The following is a 24,851-nucleotide window of genomic DNA, read 5'->3' on the forward strand; positions in this document are numbered from 1 at the left end:
TTCTGAAATCCTATTATTCTAGTCAGCCAGTCAGACACATTGTAAATTGACTCTAACATAGTGATGTCATTTTGGTCCTCTTCGAGAACAGCAACCAACCAACCACCCTTATTGCTTTTTATCATCCTGATTCTCTCTCTCTGTCTCTCTCTGTCTCTCTCTCTCTGCCTCTCTCTGTCTCTGTTTGTCCCTGTCTCTCTCTCTGTCTCTTTCTATCTCTCACTGTCTCTGTTTCTTCCTCTCTCTCTCTCTCTCTCTCTCTCTCTCTCTCTCTCTCTCTCTTTCTCTCTCTCTCTCTCTCTCGCTCTTTCTCTCTCTCTCTCTGTCTCTTCCCCATCTGTTTGTCTCCATTCTTCCCTTTCTGTCTCTGTCTCTCCTCTATCTCCATCTCTGTCCCCATCCCTTTCTCTGTCTCTCTCTCCCTGTCTCTGTTTCCCCTTTATTCTCTGCTCCCCTCCCTCTGTCTATCTCTTTCTCTCCCTCTCTGTCTTTCTCCCCCTTCTCTCTATTTTCCCACTTTCCTCTCTCCTTTCTCTTTCTCCCCCTACCTCCCTTCCTCCATGTCTTTCTGTCTCAAATGCAGTACCCAGACTTGGACACACTATTGCAGTTGTGGTCTGAGCAAGACAGCATTTAACAAAATTCATTTCTCAAATCCCAAATGCCATACCTTTTTTAATGTAGCCTAACATTGCATTAACCTCTTAGCCTCCATATCACACTTTTGGCCCCTATTAAGCTTGCGGTCCATTAAAACCTCCAAATCTTTCTTCAAACAGACTGCTGTCTAGCCCTGCCTCTCTAATCCTGAACCTGTGAAGTCAATTTTCTGAGAAAACAGAGACTCAGAAATTAAATAACTTGCTTATAGTCTTGTATGGATTTGCCCAGTTAGTATAAGAGCTGGGATTTGAACCCCCTTCTGCTGACACCAAGTAGGTTGTTCTTTCCCTTTCACATTGTTCTCTCTCAGGAAGCATCATTTACTAAGCATCTATTCTGTGTAGAAAATGAACTGTACCAAGTTCTTTAGGAGGTATAAAAGGAATGGAAATCATTGCTGTTCTTTAGCACACCATGCACTCCAAATGTCGGGAGGGCACATACATGTGAAATGATTGAAAAAACATACAAAGCAGCCTAACAGCAAGTGTAAATTAATTAGTTACTACACACCAGCAGAGTACAATAGGCAATGCAGAGCACTACAAGAAGTCTTCCAGGAGGTGAGTCTTGGGGAGGAATTAGAAGTAGATGAAAGCACAAATTAGTTGTAAAGAGGAAGGAATTGCACTCAATAAAGTAGGGGGTGAGAGGAGGGGCAAGAACGGCTGGCACAAAGTCTGGGAGGCAGATTTGTAAATGGGGAGATGTGATCATGTGTCCTGTGGTCAGCTGGGATTTGACTATCTCATCGCTTCCAGTTTATACCCAGTGGTCGATTGCTGAATTTGGAGCGCTGCTTATGTTTCATGGAGGAAAGAGCACCAACTTTGGAACAAGGGAACCTGTGTTCACATTCTAACTCTAGCTACCAGTAGGACTTGGGGAAGTGATGTAACCTTCCTAGGCCTGGGTTTGCTCATTTCTAAGATAAGGAAGTTGAACTAGTTGAACCCTGGGGCTCTCCATCTCCACATCTGAGATCAAATTATCCAATCCCTTCATTTAACAGGTGAAGCCCAGAGAGCAATAAGGTGACCAGTACAAAGTCACATAGCAAGTTAATAGCAGACCCAGGAATAGAACCCAGGCCTTCTGAATCTCAATTAGGAAAGCAATGTGGTGCAGTGGAGAGAGTAATGAAGTTGGAACCAGGGTACCAAGATCCGATTCCCATCTCCTCTCCATGATACCTGGGTGACCTTTGCCTAATCACTTCATATCTCTACCACACTGGGCAAGTAGATGGTGCAGTAGATAAAGCACTGGGCCTGGAATCAGGAAGATCTGAATTCAAATCCATTCTCAGACACTTACTAGCTGTGTGACCCTGGGCAAGTCACTTAACCCTGCTTGCTTCAGTTTCCTCATCTGTAAAATGAGCTGGAGAAGGAAATGGCAACCACTCCAGTATGTTTGCCAAGAAAACCCCAGATGGGGGAACAAAGGGTCAGAAATGACTCAAACAACTCAACAGCAATAACACTAGGCCACCAGTTACTTGGATGTAAAGAAAAGGGGTTAGACAAGCTAACTTCTAAGAATCAGTTCTGCATCTATGATTCTATAGTTATACCTCAATTTAGGTCAGGCCCCTTTCACTCTTCCAGGCAACTGACCTGTTTGTAGATGCTGACCATGTATCCCAATTTAAAAAACAAGAATGTTCAGAGTTGAGAGTGGTGCCAGGGACTTTTGGTGTCAAAACTATGGTCTTGAAGTTAACCCTAATTGGATGAATGTCTGGAAGCACAAAGCTGTAACTAGCCTAGGGCAATTGGGTCTTTATCTCAGGGTTCTGACATGGTGAAGAAGTACACTTCCAAACTGGGATGACAGCACCCCAAGGCTCAGGACTAATGGTGGATGGCATCTCAGAGGAGGCCTGCCCTCAGCCCTGAGGCCCTGGGCTATTAGCCCTTGAGAAGATAGTGATTTTTATGCTCTGGCCAAAAGGACAAAGCTAGGAGTCTCAAATTCTCCCATTCTACTGAAATGGCATTCTCAATATTCTCTACTTCTTCTTCCCCTTGGGCTCTATAGTGGTATTGTTTCCTGGTCCTCCATCTCTCTGATTCTCTTTCTCAGTCTTATTTCCAGGGTCATGATTTTTCTCCCCTACCTGGATATGGGTGTACTTCATGGTTCAGCCATAGTCTCTCCACAATGTCTCCTCTCCCTTAAGGATCTCATAAGTTACTGTGGTTTCAATGATCACATCTATGACCGCAATTGATATGTCTGATTCCAATCTCTCCTCTGAGTTCCAATCCTGCATTTCCAAAAATTTGTTGGGGGGATTGAGGAGGGGGCGGAGTCAAGATGGTGGAGTAGAAGCAGGACCTCCTCGGGGATCTGTCTTCCACCTTCCCCAATCCATGTAAAAAGGTGAATCTAAACAAACTTTGGAGCTGCAGAACCCACAAAATGACACAGAGAAGCCAACCTCCTGCTGAGGACAGCCCAGCAGGCCAGCAGGAAGGCAAGAATTGGCCAGCACAGTGCTATGGGAGCTGAGCCCAGCCCCACACCAAGGCTTTAGCCCCAGGGTGGGCCTGATCAGCTGCCGGCCAGAGGGACTCCAGATCAGCAGCAACCATGGCTGTTTCTAGATTTATCAACACATAAATGCAAAGGACAAAGTGAGAGGTCAGTGCAGTCTGGAATTTGGGACCCAGTAAGTGGGAGTGTGTGGCTTTTGCCCCCAGGGCGAGAAACTGCTGAGAGGCGGCACAGCTAGCAAGCGCCATGTGGCAGCTTCAGCTCCTGGCCTGCAGAGTGTAGGGGGACCAAGAACCAGTCTGAGGGGTAATCACTCTTGCTTTAACCTGCTTGGATCTGGATTACAGTCTAGAGTGGAGGTCCTGGGGTGTGTGTCCAGCTTGTCAGAGCATATGGAGACCTCAGAGAGGGCATCCATCTAATACCTCTGGCAGCTGAGAAAACCCCAGCGTTTGGGACAAAAACTCCCCTGTCTGGTGGCAGAGTCCTACTGTGGCAAAAAGCCCAGGGGTCAAGTGACCAAGTGGCGACATGACCAGGAAAAGGAAACAAAGCAGACAGAAGATTCCAACATTACACTCCTATTTTGGGGCCAAAAAGGAGCAAGACATGGAACAGGAGGAAGACAAAGAAGTCAGAACTCCTGCACTAAAAGCTTCTAAGGAAAATATGAGCTGGTTACAGGCTATAGTGGACCTTAAGAAGCAGATAAGAGAAGTGGAGGAAAAATTGGGAAGAGAAATGAGAACAATGCAAGAAAATTATGAAATGAGAGTCAACAGCCTGACTGAGGAAAATAACACCTTAAAAAATAGACTAACTCAAATGGCAAAAGAGGCTCAAAAAGGCAATGAGGAGAAGAATGCCTTAAAAAGCCAAATTTGCCAGATGGAAAAAGAATCTCAAAAGATCGATGAAGAGAATCATTACTTCAGAACTAGAGTGGAGCAAATGGAAGCTAATGACTTTATGAGAAATCAAGATGCTATTAAACAGATCCAAACAAATGAAAGAATAGAAGGCAATGTGAAATATCACATGGGAAAAACCACTGACCTGGAAAATAGATCCAGGAGAGATAATTTAAAAATTATTGGACTACCTGAAAGCCATGATCAAAGTAAGAACCTAGAAGTCATCCTCCAGGAAGTTCTCAAAGAAAACTGCCCTGATGTTTTAGAACCAGAGGGCAAAATAAAGGTTGAAAGAATCCACCAATCATCTGCTGGAAAAGATCCCCAAAAGAAAACTCCTAGGAATATTATAGCCAGATTCCAGAAATACCAGATTAAGGAGAGAATATTACAAGCAGCCAGGAAGAAACAATTTGAATATTGTGCAAACACAATCAGGATAACCCAGGATCTGGCAGCTTCTACACTGAGGGATCGAAGGGCTTGGAATATGATATTCCAGATGTCAAAGGAGCTGGGATTAAAACCAAGAGTCACCTGCCCAGCAAAACTGAGTGTCATGTTTCAGGGGAAAATATGGTCATTCAGTGGAATAAAAGACTTTCAAGCATTCTTGCTGAAAAAACCAGAGTTGAATAGAAAATTTGACATTCAGATACAAGAAGCAAGAGAAGCATGAGAAGGTAAACAGGGAAAAGAAATCATAAGGAACTTATCAAAGTTGAACTATTAACATTCCTACATGGAAAAGCAATTGTAACCTATGAAACTTTTGGAAGCACCCACTTTTGAAAAGGGATGGGATCAAAGTAGAGAATAGAACAAGTGGGAGGTGGGATAGGAGGGAGGGAAATAGAGTCAGTCTTTTACAATATATCTACTATGTTATTGTTTTGCATTAGCCACACATGTCCAACCTATACTGAACTGAATATCTTCCCAGTAAGGGTGGGAGACAAGGGAGGAAGGGAACGAATCTGGAATTCAAAGTTTTAAAATCAAATACTCCAATACATATATATACACACACACACACACACACACACACACACACACACACTATTATTAATACTATTTTACATGTAATTGGGAAATAAGATATACAGGCACTGGGGCATAGAGATCCATTGGAAAAATCGAAAGGGGTATGGGAGAAAATATGGGAGAGAGCATATTGGAGGAGGGCATATCCTGTGGGACTGCTATTTTGGGGAGGTGGGTAGGGGAAAAACGGGGAGAAAATTTGTAACTCAAAATCTGGTGGAAATGAATGATGTAAATCAGAATTTAATAAAGCATTTGAAAAAACATTTGTGGGATATCTCTTTTGGGATGTCTCTTTGAAAGCTCAATCTCAACAAATTCCAAACAATTTATTATCTTCCTCCCAAGTCCTTCTGCTATACCCTTCTTGATTTGTTCTCTTTTTGGCACCGCCATCTTTCCTGCCATTTTGGTCTGAAATTTTGATATAATGATGATAATGGTGATGATGATGATGAACGCTTTGCAAACATTATTTCATTTGATTCACACAGCAATCCTGGGAGGTGAGTGCTATTATTATCCTCATTTTACAGATGAGGAAACTCAAGCAAACAGAGGTTAAGTGACTTGTCCAAGATCACACAGCTAGTGTCTGAGGACAGATTTGAACTCTGGCCTTTCTGATTCCAGGCACAGTGCTTTGTCCACCATGCTGGGAGGACCCTAATTACATCTTTTCTCTCTCCCTTAAAACTAAATCCAATCGACTGTAAGTCCTATTGATTTTATATTGTACGCTATCTCACATCTATGCTCTCTTCTCTTCCTTATACCACTCTAGTTCAAGCTTCAATTACCTCAGGTCTATATTATTCTAATAACTTCCTAACTCATCTCTCCCTTTTCTGATCACATAGCTACCAAGTGTCTTTGTCTAATACAGAGATTTGATCTCTTCAGTATGCTGTTCAAAAGTCTTCGGTAGCTCCCTGATGTTTGTGGGATAAATCTCCTTAACTTGGCATTTAAAAGACTTTACAATCTGGTGCCAACCTTCCTTTTCTGCCTTATTTGACTTAATTCTGTTCATATATACTATGTTCCAGCCAAATGGCCTGGTTTCTATTCCCTGATCTTAATCTGCCTTTTTCTTCCATTCCCTGTGCCTAGAATGCACTTTCTCCCCAGCTCATATATCCTTCCCCACTCCTTGTAACTGAAAGTGATCCCTCCCTCCTCCAATTTCACACATTTTGCATTTTTCCTCTGGTCTTACTGCCTCCTGCTAATGTATCATGCTTATTTGTGCACATGACACATTTCCCAATTAGATTACAAGCTTCTTGAAGGCAGAAATGGGATTGGTTTATACCTTTGTATCCCCAGAGTCCAGCACCGTGGCTTGCCTGGGGTAGGTGCTTAATAAAAGTTGGCTGAATTGGATTGGATTATGTGTACTAAGGGTCTCAGCCAAAGTGTGTCCATGTACTCCATGTAATTAACTCTCCTTGATTTATGGTGTAGTTAAATGGGGATGTGACAGTCTCAATTCAATCTCTAAGAAATGTGCTTCAAATCAACAGCCAAAGACCTCGTGTTAAATTTGCAGGCACCATTCTCTGAGGGCCGGGGGTAGCCCAGTCTAGCTGGTGTCTGTGTTTACCCAACAGGAAGCAATGAATGGTTGACTTTGATTTTCCAGAAGTCTTGTAAACAAGGTGCATTAGAAGGTTACTTCCCCCGGAGTGTTTGCCTTCCCTCTGGTTGTCAGTGCCTGGATTATAGAAGTTACCACAGCTGGCTGGGACAGATGTCCTAGAGAAGGCCAAATTAAATGGCCTCAGCTTGGCAGAACCATGTAACAAGAGAGGCAGACCCACTGTCTTTCAGTTCATAGGCCAGTAAGAGTAATGCTACTAATAAGAAGTTATTAATCCCAAAATACACGTAGCCCAAAGGTGCTGACTGCCCAATAAAATAAATACCTATGTGGGCCCCAGGAACAGGCAGCAAAGGAAATAAAGAGCCTTCCACAGTTCGTTTCTCACAGCCAGATTCCAAGTAAACCTTAATCCACCATGGCGTCAATGCCAACATACATGCTAGTCTCAGGAGGCCTGTAGTTCCCTTGTGGACATTACAGGGCAGTGGCAACAGCATTAAATTGTATGTCTTCTCTGGGCCCCTGAACACACCTGGCAGGGAGGGGTTTTCTATTAGAAAGCAGCCCCCTTCCACACATCACGGTCAGAGCTTAAAGGGACATTAGAAGTCATTGAGGCCATTCCCCTGTCTTACTAGTATACTTATCCCCTTCAACCCTACTTTTCACTTGTAGCCTATGGTATATCCATTCTATTATTAACAAGCTCCCCTTAAAGTGTCTTTCTGGGTGATTCTTCTAAATTTATACCTTATTGGATAGTGATGCTTCCCACCTGTAATAGGCAGTCAACCCAATGGTGGCCAGCTTTACTCTCAGTATTAGACCTGTGCCCTCCCTCCAGAAATGATTTGGTTTCTATTTTGCATTTGTGTGCATGTGACATGTGTGTGTGTGTGTGTGTGTGTGTGTGTGTGTGTATTGCTTCCCTCCCTTAGGATATAAATTCCTACAAGAGCAGGAACTGTTTGGCTTTACCTTGTATTTCTAGCACCCTAATGCAGAGCCTGGTACTTATTAAGAACTTAATAAATTGGCAGTAATTAAACTGAATCTTCTATATGGCCCAGCAGAGGCACAGAGAAGCTAGCAGACTTCCCCAGCCCCACACAACAGAGAAAAGCCCAATGTTTTACTGGAAAGAGCTCTGTCTTTGGAGTCAAACAAACTGAGTGTGAGTCTGGCTCACACCCTTCTAAGTTATGCGACTGTGGGGAAGTATTTCTGCCTCCCTAAACTTCAGTTACCTCGTTTGTAAAGTGGGATCAGTAATGCCCGGGCTACCTACTTGGCAGCATTGTTATAAGAAAAATATCTTGTGAACGACAAATTAATATAGAAATATAGTACCAGGGGTCGGGAACCGGCCACATGTGGACCTCTAGGTCCTCAAGTGTGACCCTTTGACTGAATCCAAATTTCACAGAACAAATCCTCTTAATAAAAGAATTATATATATATATATATATACAAAATTATACAGAATTATATATAATTATAATATATTAATATTTATTATGTCATTTAATGTAATTGATATTCTGATATAATTAGAATTATATGTAGAAGGTATAGAATTATTCTAAATATATAAATATATATTATATATAATTATTTTATTAAGGGGATTTCTATAAAATCCATACATGCATATATATGGATTATAAATACTATATTCTACCATATTTATAATTATCATATATAAATATAGGTTGCTATTCTCATGGAGGCCATGGATGGTTATTGCTTCTTGTTAATTCTCCAATTAGCCTCCCTCTTGGGAAGAGATACTTCAGTTTAGGGAACGACAGACAATCTTTTGACTTTTATTGTTTTGCAAGGAAATTCAGATCCTTTCATTTCAAATGTACTTAGTATGGGGGCAGCAGATAGAGAATCAGAGGAGATGGGTTTTCACATTTAATGCTTATATAATTTTTTTTGTATAACAGATTTATTTTATTTTCAATTCACCAAAAATAGAAGTATGTATAGATTTTACATATACTAGTGTATAACCTTGATCACACTATAGATAGAGTTCCAGGCCTGGAGTCAGAAAGACCTGAGTTCAAATCCAGCCTCAGACACTTAATAGCTATGTGTCCCTGGGCAAGTCATTTATCCCTGTTTTCCTCAGTTTCCTCATTTATAAAATGAGCTGGAGAAGGAAATGGCCATCCACCCCAGGATTTTTGCCAAGAAAGCCCTAAATGGGGTCACAAAGAGTCAGACAAAATTGAACAACAATCTTGAACAAGCTTACCCTTCTGGGTCTCAGTTTTCTTACCTACAAAACGAAGGGATTGGGCTAGAATGGATGGTCTTAGAGGTCCACAGGATTCTATTCTCTTAGGCTGATCTCTGTATTCTTGATTGTATCAGCAGTGAATTTTGTCCAAGCTGCAAATGCTGGTTAGCAGTTTTCCATGGGGTGTTTTGGATCACACAGACAGAGCCAAAGTGGAAAAATTGTGCCAGGCCAGGTGCATGATTCCTTCTGGGGGGAGGGGACAGAAGAAGGGAAGAGAAAAATAATTGAGCTCCATTTTATGCCTTTCCAAGGCATAAAAGAAGATGGGCTAGATTTCTGTATTTCTATGCACCCAAAGTCAGACAGATTCTGACTTAGCTCCAAACACCCTACCACACACACACACACACACATGCATGCACACACAAATACACACATATACATGCACTCACAGACATACCCACACTATATACACATATGCACATGCACACATTCACACACATATGCACACACATTCACATGCATACTCACATGAACACATACATATACAGACATACACAGATATACACATACATACATACACACATACTCACACATACACACACATATACCCATATACACACATGTACACACACACACACTTCCCCAACCTCCTTTGCAACTCTATCCTTTCTTTCTTCTTGGTCCTAGAACTTTCCAGCCCTATTCCTTCCCTTGCCAATACTCCCTAAGGCCGCAAATCTGATCTGTAAGACTTCATTTCTGACACTGGAGTTTAGCTCTCATCACAGAGTTAGAGTCATAGAATGTTGAGAAGTACTGTGGCAGAGTGGATCAAGAGCTAGTCTTAGAGGAGGCAAGACCTAGATTCTAGCCTCATCTCTGCCATGCTGGCTGTGTGACCCTGGGCAAGTCACTGATCATTTAAGTATTCTAGGCCAGTGGTGTCAAACTCAAATAGAAAAGAGGACCACTAAAGTGTATTAACGATTTCTGAAGGCTGCATAATGACTTAATTTTTTATTTGTGAGGAAACTGGGGTTAAGTGACTTGCCCAGGGTCACACAGCTAATCAGTATCTAGTGTCTGAGGTCAGATTTAAAGCTAGGTCCTCCTGATTGGGCTGGTGTTCTATTCACTGCACCCCCAGCTGTCCCTTCACTTGACTTTTTATAAAGTAATCCTATTGTATTTTTTATTTATTTTGTTAAGTATTTACCAATTAACGTTTGAATTTGATTCAGGTCTACGCTCTGAAGGGGAGTGTTGTGCCTGGCATTTAGCCAGTGAGAGCTGTGTTTGAGGTCTGTGCGCTGAGTGGCTCTTCATGACCAGAAGCTGCAGAGAAGGTACCAACCCTCAGCTGAGAGTTTACTGTGTTAATGAAATCCCAGTCCTGATCCCAGTCCTTATTCCCAACACGGAATGCTAGAGTTGAGAATGATTGAGAACCCTATGATTGACAAACTTCTTATTTTATGGATCAGGAAACAGGCAGAGAGAAGGGAAATGATCTGTGCAAGATGACATAGTGAACAAAATTCAGGCCTCCTGGGTCTCAGTCCAGGGTCTGGGGGATTCTTGTGTTTGTTTGGGTTTTTGGTGGGGGGAGTATTTTTTAAAGGTCTAAACTCAACAGAGCATGAGATGTGTGTCTCCATGTGCAGTGCAGGATAAAAAAAGAGGCTTAGTCACGAAGGTGCAAATGTGGTACGCAAAGCTTGCTTCTTTAAAAAACTATTAATGAACTGGGCACTTTATTTTCAAAACTGCCTTTCATATGTTTTCCACCGACACTCACTTTTCTTCTGCACATTTTCAAATGCTCCAGCAGGCTGCTATTGTCATCTTCCTCCCCTCCCCTGTCTCCTCCTCCTCCTCCTCCATCTTCTTCCTCTTCTTCCTCCTCCTCCTCCTCCTCCTTCATCCTCTTCCTCTTCTTCCTCATTATTCTTCATCTTCATCCACTCTTCTGCATTTTGGCAACCCTATCACTTCCCTCTCCTTTTCTTCCTCCCCCTAAAATGAATAAAGGGAAACATTGAAAAGAAAAGAAAAATGTCCTGGGTGTTTTTGACGAATAATGAATGCATCAAGGTCTGGAAACTGGATGGGAGGGCATATCAACATGTTCTGGGGGGAGTTGTTCATCCATCCATCTCCTCACTGTGCCTATGTAGGGCCCAGCTCTGAGGAAGAATAGCCCCCCCCCCCACCTACTTTTTGCAATTTAGTCATCCCAGGGTGACTTTCCAAACTCAGGGTATCCAGTAGGTCCCTTCAGAGAACTGGGAGTACCCCTAGCAACTCAAAGAAGTTGATGAGAATCAAAGAATCAAAGAATCCTGACGAGTGAGTGTGCTGCTGTTGCCTAGAATAATCAACTGTGTAGAAAACTGAAAAGAGAAGTTTGCAAGTTAGTTATAACCATGGTGCTAGTGAATCCATTAGAGCCTTCAGCTCTAATGCTGATATTAAGCCCAATTTTGCCTCCTTAAAATTTCCACCCATTGCTACTGATTCAGCCACCGACCAACAGAGCAATCTTACTATGTAATTATGATTCCCTATGCTTTTTTGCTCTAGGCTAAACATCCTCATCACCTTCAACCGATCCTCATATGCCACACACACAAGGTCTTTCACTATCCAGGTTGCCCTTCTTTTGATGCTTTACCTATGCCCAGAACTGAACCCAGCACTCCTGCTAAAGTCCAAGGAGGGCAGAGGGCAGTGGGACTATACCCTCTCTATTCCTAGAAAGTGTATTTCTCTTACTAACTCAAGGAACTTAATAAATTTAATAATAAAATTAATTTTAAATGAATTGGATTAGGACTAATTGGGGAATCAGGCCCAGTACCAATCTACCATCACTATAGACCGTAGACAATAGATAGGGATAATTTATTAAAAAAAATTTGCATAAGCATCAAATGCATCAGAAGCAGAATGGTGGATTGGAGAGCACACTGACTTCAGAGTCAGAAAGACTGGGGTTCAAGTTACATCTCTGACACATACTCTGTGACCGGAGGAGAGACACTTGATCCCAAATATTTCAATACTCTCAATGCTTCAGCCTTCTCTCTAAGGCTATAAGAGTTGATAGGGGGACTTTCCTCACTGGAAGTTCCCCCATTATCTATACCAATGAAATTATAGTTTAGACAAGTCATTTAATCTGTCCTGTTTCCTCATCTGTAAAATGAAAGAATTAAAATAGACTCCTTCTAAGATCCCTTCTGATTTGGTTTAGAACCAAATTCCAGGCACCTTTTAAATGTTTTGAATCATGGTCCCTGTAAGAGGGCAACACCCAAGCTGCAGGCCATATCAAATTCTGAGAGCCATGGTGGGAAAGTGAGGATTTCTTGGGCTATTCTCAAGGGAGCATATGCTGGACCCTCAACCCAGTTCACAGAGGGACTGGGCAAAGTCATTCCATTGGTGCACTATGAGGGTAGAAGATAATGACACATTCTTTTTCATTCACTTAAACTCATTGAAGGGTGTGTCCACCTATTTTCAGTTCAGCCTCTAAATTTCTGAATTCACATATTGGATAATCAGGATTTCCTGTCCTAGGAAGCCTCAGGCTTGATTTTTTCTTTTCTCCCTCCCCCTTTCCCCAACCAGATGTACCCTGGAGGTCTTCAATCTTCCATCTGCTGCTATGTTGATTAAATTAAAGGCAGGGCAAACCCTTCTCCAGCTCTGGGCTCCCTATACTTCTGGTGGGAGGATATTTACTGTCTTCTTTGTTTCCCAGAGAGTTGGGTTGACAATAGAGTTAGTCGCTAATTAACTCCACTCTGCAATTCTAGCCAAGCAGAGCCTGCCAGTTCTGTCAGGAAAAATGTGAGAAACTGTTCTCCTCACCCCAGGAAATGTGTTATGTCAAATGTGTGCATGGAGTTATCTCTAACATGCAGCCCCAGGAGACAGCAGGGAAGTAAAGTGAAGAGGTGACTCCTTTTGGAGACCCCAGTGTACAAAATGTGGGGGGAGGGGGCCGCAATTCCCCTTCTCCTTTCTGGGAAATTTTCCAACCTGCTCCCACCCTCAAGTCTGAGTCTGAAATCTTTGGAAACTCCGTCCCTTGCTGTGCCCCTTAAATGCGGAGAGTCTAGAAATGACACAGATTTCATGAGATCTTAAATTTAGATCTGGAAGGGTCCTTAGTGGCGATATAACCCAACCCCCACCCCTTCCCAGTTTTTAGATGAGAAAAGCAAAGTGTTTAGAGGTTAAGTGGCTTGACTAAGGTTTCGTAGGCATTAAGTCAAAGACCTAGAATTTGAGCCCACATCTTCCATGTCCAAACCCAGAGCTCTTTCCATTCTAAAGCAATGAACATAAGGAGGAAAAAAAGGTGGGGAGGAGACAAGATAAGACACAGGACATCTATCAATGGGATTATTCACTGATTTCTTCTAGCCCTTCATCTGACTTTCTTTCACCCTAGACCATGTTTGCTCAAGATCCAGCTTAAGGTGAAGCTGAAAGAAAGTCAACCCTGTTCAACCCACTTAGGCCAAGAATCGATTTGATAAAAAGGTTAATGACAAGCAGAGGGGAGAAATCAGGAGGAAGGCATGTGATCCTCAGAGAGTCCAAAAGTATGATCCAAATCATAATTGGCAAAGGAATGTCATCAAAGAATTCCAGGTTGAGAATTGAGCCTATGGTCTTTACAGAATAGTTGAAAGGAGGTGCTTTGTTAATCATGAAGTGTTAACTAAAGCCAATCTGTTGTTGATGTCATTGGACTACTATTTCCATTCCAAGAGAACAGTAGATTGGACTTTCTCTGTGCTGTACTGAGCCTTGTGGCCTTTCCGGCAGGGCTTGGGATGCCTTTAAGGTGCCATAAACTCTCTCTTGGTTTACTGAAGGTGATGTAGAAAGTAAACAGTTAGGGTAGGAACTCTAGCTTTGGTTTTTGCTGAGACCTAGAGGGGTCAGAAATCATTTGGAGAGCAGAGAAATTTCCAAAGAAGGCTCAAAACAAATTGATTTCAATACTGTTTAAACAACAACAACCACTATTTCCACCACTATCACCTCCAGCACCCATCCAACCAAGTGCTAAGTAACACATAGTAGGTACTTAATAAATACTTTTTTCCTTCCTTCAATTCCAACACTGTAATGTATACCATGAAGCAAAGTTAGGACAACTACAGGCATATTGCAAAATCTTCAAAGAATGCTAGGTTCTGCAAATGGGCCTAGGATATGCTTGGGTTCTAAGACAGGCTGGCTCTGCCATGACCATGCTCTGTGATTTTGTTGTTTCTCTCTCTGGGCACCAGTTTTCTCATGGGTAAAATAAAGGAGTTGGATTTAATCAAGCATTTGTTAAGTTCCTACTGTGTGATGGGTGTGTATGTATCATCTCTAAGGTTCCTTTAGTTCTTACATTCCAGAACCCTACAATTGGAATCAGTGGGCTGGAATTTTACTCACTGGGTTCAGAATTTTATAGAAAAAACAGGGCTGTAGCAAACCAAGCATAATTCTTGGAATATGAGGCAGCATGCCAGAGTGGATAAACATCTAGCAACCTCAGAGGCAGGAAGACTTAGAAATGCTGACAGCATGACTGTGAGCAAGTCATTTAACATTGCAATGCTCCTAAGCATCAACTAGTATTATAAATTGCAGAGCGGATATCCATATGCATAGATCAAGGGAATTTCCTCTACCAATGAAAGCATAGGTCTTGAAAAAAAATGCTAAAAAATTCTTGACAGGACACAGAACATCTAGTTATTTTGGTTGGTTGATTTAGTGGTAAATTATAACTTACTTCCAATAAGGTTATAATTGAAATTATAACCTTACATTCAATAAGGTTATGTTACTAAAATGTTTCTTTGATTTACACTTATATGCTGATTTTTAAAAAATATGTTACTTCATACATTGCACTTTTGGTTCCTAATTCTGAATCAACAAGGAGTCAAAAAACGGTTTCCAGGATTATGACAGTTAAGCAACAGGTATTAGATTCAGGGCTGCATTGTTTACCTAAGCACTTTTTGGCCAAAATAATTATTTAGTCATTCACAGTGTTGGAGTGACCTGGTCAGATCAATCATTGACAATCTGATCAATTTATCAGCATTTGGGAGACAAATGGGATTGTCATAATTGTTACCTAGTTCTGCCCTTTTGAGCCCAAATCTCAAAGCAGCCAGCAGAAAACTCCAGCTTACTTCAATTATTTTGAGACCCTGAAGGAAGAGGAAATTCAGATATTCTTTGGGTTAAGAGTTAAGATATGAATGTATAGATTGATACCAGAAAGAGAAATAATACCATTCTCATGATGATGATGATGGTTAATATCTAGATGTAAGGTAGGTGGCGCTGTGGATCGATCACTGGGTTGGGAATCAAGACTATATTCCTGAGTTCAAATCCAGCCTCAAGACACTGGATAAGTCACTTCAGCCTCAGTTCCTCATCTGTACAATGAGCTGGAGAAGGAAATGACAAACCACTCCAGCATCTCTGCTGAGAAAACCCCAAATGGAGTCAGGAAGAATTGGACATGACTGAAAAACAACTGATTGGATATAGACGAATACAGGGCAAGCACAATTAATCAATGTTAAGCAGGCTTCACTGGTATTTTCACAATGTCAAGAAAGAGTAAGAGCACTGGATGGATGCCCTGTGGGGGATTTATTGTGAGACACTGACAAGATGTTGGGTGGGAACAAAATGGATTTCAGTCTATATCCTTGAAGGAAATAACTAATTGTTAAAATTGAAGTATGACCCCAGAGAACATGCACCCAGTTTCTCTGCCTGCTTCCAGGCTAGCTTGGCTCAATGTTGAAAGGGGCTTGCATTTTGTGATTATGAGGCAATCATCTTGCTGGCCAATGAACAGGAAGAGGTGCTGCCCTGATAGGCCTTTAAAAAGAAGTGACCCTACCCTTACTCTTTCTTTCTTTCTACCAATTAAGGCAGAACTGGTAGACCCCATTCCTAGGTCGGTATCCCAACTCTGGCAGCATTGAACCTGCCTCACAGGTCAACTAGAGTAAGGAGTCTGCCCCTTCTGCTTTGTGTTTCTTCTCTGAGCATAGGTCCACTTTGGAAGGGTCTGGGCTTGGAGACGACTTTATGAGTTTGAGTGGTCTAGAGATTCCTGGTCCATTGGTCAAAGCTGACTGTTGGCGTGGGGGTGTTTCTGAATCAGAGGAAGCCACTAACATGGCAAGAGCTCAACCATTGGCCTGGCTTGCCACAGGACATGAACCTAACCTGGATTACCTGACCAGTGCAGAGCCAAGGTGAAATACAAACTTGCCTTTTCAGTAGACCCAAAACCTGCGTTGTGCCTTGGAACAGCAACCTCCTAGGAAAGGGTGGCAGTAACCAAGGGATTGCTATGCTTCTTACACATTTTCTGTCAAGGAGTGTTTGTAGGTCTTTCATTTCTTTAGTATGCAGTAAATAAACGACTACTTCACATCTGACTCATACTGTGCAGTGAGTACAGGATCTTTCTAGTCTACCCTTTGAGGAGAACCTAGACATAGTCAAACCTGAGCTTTGGGTAATTTTTTTCTCTGACACAACAAGATTGAAGTTTAATAAGTCAAATATGGTCTGAAAAAAGGAGTATGATTCTGCTCATTAAAGGACAGGCTCCCCCAAACCTATTCACTGATTCCATGAGTCCAAAGAAGGATGGCAGACTCCCCTAATCTCCTGGGTCCAGTAATGCTTTTTATTGGTAAACATTAGCCTTTGGATCCTTACCACTAACTTTTTAGGTAGAATGTAAATTACTTGAAGGGAGAGACTGTATGCATTGCTCTTCTTCCCTCCTTCCCTCCCTCCCTCCCTCCCTCCCTTCCTCCCTTCCTCCCTTTCTCCCTTTCTCCCTTCCTTCCTTCCTTCCTTCCTTCCTTCCTTCCTTCCTTCCTTCCTTCCTTCCTTCCTTCCTTCCTTCCTTCCTTCCTTCTTTTTTTCCTTTCCCTGTAATTTCATTGGTGGAGGGAGCTAACTCTCCCTTAGAAACTCTGGTTCAGACAACCACCTTCTCTGAGAATTAGGTTTAAGTGTTGAAGTTCTTTACCTATACCCACACAACCACTAAGTGCCTAGAGGCATTACTTGAACCAAGCCCTTCCAAAATTAAGGTCTCCATTCATAAGTTATGCTGACCCTTACTTCACACATTGCAGGTAAATAATAAATGTGTATTAACTTGAATTAAAGTAGTTAGTCCAAGTTTTATTTCTCCTGTTTTCTAGATGAGGAAGCTGAATCTCACATAAATTAGCTGCTAGACCTGCCCTTCCCTGACAACTCTTCACTCTGCTCTTTTTTGAGTTACTGGGAGGCCATCTTGTTTGCCTTACAGTAGGAATTCTTAATCTGGAGCTCATTCCTACTTCCCCTCACTCAATAGATTTCAAGGGGTCTATATATTGGATATGAAGAATTCCATCTTTTTCACTAACCTCTAACTGAAATTTAGTGTTTCCTTCAACTCTTTAAATGCCTTATCCTGAGGAGGGGTCCAGACTTCCAAAGGAATCAATGACCCCCCCCCCAAAAGTTAAGAACCCCTGCTGCAGAGAATTTTGATTGAGTAAGAAATCATTGCCTTTCAAATTCCACGTGTCTATTTTTTCTTCTTTGTAGATATCTATTCCTGAACCAGAGTATTATTTCTTTTCTGAACTCCCCTTTCCTCATTTCCTTTCCTCCTCTACCCAGGAAATCTCTGTCTCCTAACAACTCCTCCCAACAATAGTAAAGTGGGACTAAATGTGAATAGGGAAGGACCTGCTGACTAGACCCATTCATTAACGTTTTTCTTTCTGTTTAGCACAGCAGGTGAAATGCTGCTAACTGTAGCTGGCTGTTGTTCTAGAAATCACAAATATATCATTGTGAATATGCATCTCAAGGCACCCCCCAGTCTAGGTTTGCTTCAAAACTTCACCATATTGTCTTCATTTAGTGTTTGGATTGCACAGGGCCAGCATTGAGATTCAGACGCCTTTTTGGATGCAGGGTCCTCCATTTGGAAGCTTTTTCTTAGACTCAAATCCCTTGAGCACCCCCTGCCCCAAGCTGATTATTTAAAGAAAATGAGAAAAGAACAAAATGGTTGGTTTAAAAAAATCAATGTAAAATGGCAGGCATTTACACAAGGAGGTTAAACATGGATGAGTGGTCAGCCTTGGCCCTTCTACTTGTATTGGAAGAGTCTGAAAGCAAAGTTAATGAATAGTTCAGATTTTTAAAATCTCACTAAGATTTGATGGACACATAATGTCTTGTCAAAGGAGATAATGTATGTAAAACACTTTGTTATCTGGAAGATTTATTTTATATGCCCGATGCCCACCACTGGGTACCCACTCGTCTTCATGTAAGGGAAATGGGGAGAAAGTTTAACTGATATAATTCAGACAGGCAGCTCTATGCTAGGTCAGACTATCACTTCCATTAATCACTTACTATACAAGTTCTGGTATATACAACCATTTCCCCAAACCAATGCATACACCAGTGGACAGTCCCACTCACCATCAGAACCCAGTGGAAAAAAGACCCAGAACCAATCCCAGGGGGGACCAGACCATATCTTTTGCTCCCATCTTTCAGGGTTCTTCCCCTCTGTTCACCCCACCATTCACTCTCTCACCACCATACATATAATCCAAAGTATGCCAGCCCCCATCCTGTTGTCTGTCTCTTTTAGATAGCCCAGCGGAAACACCATTGTAGTCATCAAAGTGATCGAATTATTTCTTGCAGGTTGTATAGTGAAGATCATCCCATGGAAATCTCTCCTTTTTCCATATAGGATCTTACCCATACCATGTCCCCCTCCCTTTTCCGAGTACATCATTTTCCCAATTACACAGACACAATATTATATATATTCAAACTATTGTTATTGCCTACATTTCATAATTTAGTAGTGCTAAGTGCTTGGCAAGAATGATGTGCTAACAATATGTAAATACTGATCTGAAAAAGAAAAGTTCCAATGCAAATCTGGACCAAATTCTAATATCATTTATTGTCAGTCATGCTTTGAAACTTCCAATCTTTTTCTTTTTTTTTTGAGATGGGATGGGAATGATCCTGTGATTTAAGATCCTCCCATTGAGGAAATTCTCTCTACCAATGTCAGTTGGCACCTTCTGTGTAATTTATTTTAGAGAGGTCCCTCAGAACTAAGAAGTTAAGGAACTGGTACAACATCAAACACCAGTACATCTCAGAGTCAGCTCTTGAACCCTGGTCTTTATGACTCCTAGGCCAGCTCTCTTTTGACCATACTATGTTGTTTTTTTTTTTTTTTGATCCGTAATCATCCCATTAAAATTTGTAAGCTGCCTTCTTCATCTGGTCCTTGGCTATACCAAAATCCAATGGTTCTTCAGGGAGAAACACATATTGCCTTTGACATTAAGAACAAGAATCTTCCACGGGTTTCATCTAAAGTACATTTCATGTTTATCTCCAGAGATGGAAAGACAAAGCAGGTGGCCTGTGCACTGAATATGCTGTCAAAATGTGGTAGCACAAAATGAGCATTAAATCCTCTACTTGTTATTCAGAGCTCTTTATAATCTAGCCCCCTTCTACTTTTCCAGTGTCCTTACACCCTACTCCCCCATACTCCCCTCTTGTAGATCTAATGGCACTGATTTCCTGGATGTTCCACAAATAAAACACTCAATCTTTCAGCTCCAGTCATTTTCTCTGTCCTTCCCCAATGCCTGGAGTGCTCTCACTCCTCATTATCACCCCCTGACTTCCCTGGCTTCCTTTAAGTCCCAACCAAAATTCCATCTTTACTGGAAGGTTTCTTGAACCTTTCTTAAATAACATTTTTCTTTGTTAACTTTTTACTGTGTGTATAGCTTTGTTGTTGCTTCATTGTTTTTGAATGGGTGACTCTTCCTGACCCCATTTAGGGTTTTCTTGGTAAAGACACTGGAGTGGTTTGCCATTTCCTTCTCCAGTTCAATTTATAGATGAGGAAACTGAGGCAAACAGGGTTAAATGACTTACCCAGGGTCACACAGCTAGTAAGTGTCTGAGGCTAGATTTGAACACAGGAAGATGAGTCTTTCTGACTCCAGGCCCAGTGCTCTATGCACTATGGCACCACCTACCGTATTTCCCTGATAATAAGACCTATCCCGAAAATAAGCCCTCCCCTTACTGTGTAAGATTCCTCTAAAATAAGCCCTCCCCCAAAAATAAGCCCTATTGAGATTGCTACTGTAGTGAAGGTGATCCCCTGCGCTACACGCTACATTACGGTACCCTCTGTATGCACCGTCCCCCCCCCCGGGTGAAACGCACGCCGCGCTCCGAGCTGCATCCAATCAGAGCTGCAGCAGTGAGCACGCCATCCTGTTCTTTATTGAATTCATTATTGAATAAAGGTACATTTTTTTGTTCACATTTACCTGTTTATTAAAATTGCTGTCAATGTTCATTAAAATAAGCCCTCCCCTGAAAATAAGCCCTCTGGTGTTTTTCTGTCCAAAAAATTAATAAGACAGTGTCTTATTATCGGGGAAACACGGTAGCTGCCCTCACTGACCCTGTGATTTCATTGCTATGGGGAACTCTCACTTATGATCTAAGAGTGACTTAGCCAGGATGACACTGCCAATAAGTCAGAAGCAGGACTTGAACTCCTATGTTCTTTTCTTTGAAGTCATCTGTCTATCCATTTTGCCATGATTCTTCTTAGAGAGCAGAAGAGAATTCACTATAACCACCTACTCCATACAAGGCAAGGTGGTGGTGATATTCAGATGAGAAAAGTAACATAATCCCTGCCCTCAAGGACATTAGGATCTAATGTAGAGTGGGGGGGGGTGTAACACCATCACCTCCACCACCACCACCACCACCATCACCATTATCACCATTGCTAATATGGATATAGCACTTTCAGGTTTGCAAAATTCTTTACATATACATTACATTATCTCTTTTGATCTTCACAACAGTCCTCTGAGCTACATTCTCACATGCCCCCATTTTACAGATACAGAAACTAAAGCTGAGAAAGATTCAGGGCCTTGCCCTAAGTCATAAGGGCTGTAAATTCCAAAGTTGAAATTGGAACCCAGGTTCTCTACCTCTAAATCCTATTCTCTTTCCACCATGCCATGGTTGTTTGATCTAGAGAAGAAAAGATTAAAGGGAGGAAAAGAATGCTATAGAACAAGTCTTCTTAAACTTTTTCTACTCAGGACCCCTTTTCACAAGTCAGTAGTGGTTGTTGGTGTTGTGGCCTGAGGGCATTCAAAGTGCAAAGTGTGAATGCTTCGTGTTTAGAATCAAGGCTGAAGTGAAGTTACATTACCCAATACAAGCCCGCACTGCCAGAAACACCTTGGATTCATTTCATGTTTGATTTTTAATTAATTTTTGGTTGTTGTTCATTCAGAAACCTTTTACTGTTGTCAAATTTTTCTAGACCCCGTATGGGGTTGCGACCCCCAGTTTAAGAAGCGCTACTTTAGAATACTGAGGACTTTTCATTACCAGCTCTCTCTCTCTCTCTCTCTCTCTCTCTCTCTCTCTCTCTCTCTCTCCCCCCATCAGTGTCCTTCCTCATACATTTCATAACAGACTTCTGATTTCATCTGTACAGAGGACTACTCATGAGAAAATGCCCTCTACCAACACCATTCAGCACCTACTATTCAATTTACAATCTTAGAGATTTACCAGCAGGGGCCTTGAAATGTGCAATAATTTGCCTGGCTTCATATAAGAACTCTGTGTCCCAAGAATACTTAACTCTTCCAAATTCTGAGGCTGGCTCTCTCTTCCTTAGACACTTCACCTAGCATGATGCCTCCCTCCATGGCAAGTACTTAAAACACATTTTCTGAGGCAAAGGGGCAGTGGAAAGAGCCCCAGATTTAGAAGAAAAAAGACCCGGGTTCTAATTCTGCCCGCAACTTAACGACTGGCATAACTGGGGCAACTCAGGGTCTCAGCTTCCTCATCCGTAAAATGATTAATTTCCTATATGTTCACTTGTAACTTGGTTTCTTTCTTGCTCCACCCACTGTCCACATACTGGCTTCACATTACTTACAAGCCTCTGACATCCTTAGAATTTGGTGTCAAAAGCTATCCTCAGATCACGTAGCCCAGCTGTGCCCAGCCCAGGGAATGATTCATATTCTGGTCTGAGTAAAAGATCACTTTTGATCCCCTGAATCTGTATTTTGGTAGGTGAAGAATATATCTCATTTATAACATTGGTTCTTAGACTCCAGATTCTCCACTCTGTCCACTGTACTTGACAGCATATAGCTATTCTGTCCTCTCTGACCTTATTTCGGGATTGGGTGACCACAAATCTCTGTTGGTGCTATCAGAAATGTGTGTGGGGCACAGTGACATTATAATAGATCCATGTAGAAAGGAGAAATCAGCAGAGGATTAAACTGAGGTCTCTGAAAGTCAGAAGCAAAGAAGTAGTTTGCATACATGATGAATTAAGATCAAACGTCAGGGAGTCAAGATCTAGAAAAGCTAAAATTAACAAGCCAAGTGGTACCAGTAGTGAGGGATACATTACTGGTATGTCAAATACTTGATCTACAATGAGCCAGAGACAAAGGGGGTATTGTTGAGTCAGGAGATCCAAGGTAAGAAGAGTCAACAATCCAAGATGAGAGCTTTATCAGTTGTTGATTTGTGAGACTAACTCTCCTCCTACAAGACACAGTGGTCAATGATCCCTACTCACCTCGCATTGTCTCTGGAACAAATGGCAGTTCTGCCTGGACTATAGTATAGTCCATTCTTCATCACAATGAGCTGGGCTAGTCTTTGGAGATTTGGTTTGATGTGCATATATGTGTATGTATTTATGTATGCATGCATGTATATGTGGCGTGGACATTGGAGAATAGAGATAGTAATGATTAAACACTTTCACTTACATAGGAAAAATGGGGATATGACTTCAGCTCCCAGGTTCTCTCCTCTGGACAAAGTGCTAAAGAAAGCCCCTAAATGTCTGAAATTTAGAATCCCAGTATAGTCTGTCTTGGGTCCCTCTCCTAATTCACAGTGACCCTAGCAGATTGAATTCCTAGAAGGATGACTGCTACCTCTGGTACTAAGAATAAACCTGTGGGTGACTACTTCTAACACTATAGCTCACTAGCCCCCATTAGTGTGCTTCCATTTAATAATCAGCCAGTAGACTTAAATTAGCTTTTAGAAAAAGCATTTACTCAAATGGTAGGGCAGTAGGGTAAGGTAGCAAAAGATTTGCCCCCAAACCCTGAGGAGCACTCTCCTATAAAGACAAAGAAAGTTGGGAAGGGAAAGGAAAGGGTAGATATGAACTTCAAATACAATGGTAAAGAGAGACATGTGGAAGGAACATATGTGGCAAAAGTGATTCACAACTGGGGTTTTTTGTTTTGTTTTGTTTTGTCCAGAGAATCCTCACAATGTTCCCTTTGGGACAGGGCATTGATATTAGTGACACTTCTGGATAAATTGCTCCAATGCTAGGTTGACTATCATAGTTTCTTTCTGGGCATAGCATCTTCCCCAGACAAACAGTTCAGCTGGGTATGTTCCTCCTCACATATGGTATCTTGGATGCTGGACTGGGCCATAGAGTTCACTCATCTGTTGAGTGGGTTTCTCATTGGACTTAGTTACTTCTAAGCTGGACCGATTAGATTGCTTAATCATTAGGCTCTTGGCAGAGTGTGGCATCTCTGCAGTGTGTGGTGACCCACTGGACTCTTTGGACTCCTTCTTCAGTGGGCAGCTGTAGCTTCATCATCTTTCATTATGGATAGGAGCTACGCCCCAGCAACAGAGAATGATGGCCATATAGACAACAGCTGTATCCTGATGGGGATACACACATCCCTGATGGACTTTTCTCTCTATTTCCTCTCTGAACTTGTCAAGAGAGTTTTCTATCACTACTCTAACATCCCTTTCAATCCAGAAAGATCCTGCCTTCCTTTTACATTCCTCTGGCTCTATGCCCTCAGCTATAGGTTTTGGCATTTGATTAACTTAGCTTTCCAGGCTTAAATTCTCTGAGACATCTCTAAAATGCTGGCAAGAAGGAAAATACAATTTTCCTTTTCCTCCAGAGCTTTAATGGATATATCTTGATTGCCTCAAATACAGGAGGCTTTTTCTTATATTATTTCTGTCTTGTTTCCTTTGTAGGTTCACTCCACCCACCCACAGACACCTTTTTTCTTTGGAGAAGGAACTTTCTTTTCAATGCATTGTTTAATTTACATATTAAGCTTATTTAATAATGGGCAGTCTTTTAAGCTGATTCTTCTCAGTGACACAGCATCAGATTGCTTTTAGATCTTAGAATCCAAAAATCTTGAAGCAGAGACTTTACAAGTATCGCTTCCCCCTGAGTTAAAAGTGACAATGGTTTTTACAACAAAGTAGATGATTGAAAAGCAAATTAACTGGTTTTCAACACAAGAGCATCATGACTAACCTATGGAAGACACATAATCTCTCCACCATTACCTGATGCTTTTGTAGATTGGGTTGCCTGAAAGAACTATTGAATTAACAGGACAGTACATCTATTCCTACTTCTTTTTATGTCCTGGCAAAGTGATATTTGTATTATTTATCCCTGTTGAAAATGAGGGCCTACCATCAATTTGGATAAAGATCCTATATTGAAATATGAACTAGATGACCACCTCCAGAAGCCCCTTGCACCTTTGGAAGATTAGGATTCAATGAAATAATGCTTTGCATCTACCACACAGAGAAATTACGAAGGAAAAAAAAAATCTCTTTGAGCCTTTCTAAA

The sequence above is a fragment of the Petaurus breviceps genome, unplaced genomic scaffold, assembly GCF_028583685.1.
Source record: "Petaurus breviceps papuanus isolate PSGF00001 unplaced genomic scaffold, PetGlider_PUasm1.0 90740, whole genome shotgun sequence".
NCBI classification, from domain to species: domain Eukaryota; kingdom Metazoa; phylum Chordata; class Mammalia; order Diprotodontia; family Petauridae; genus Petaurus; species Petaurus breviceps.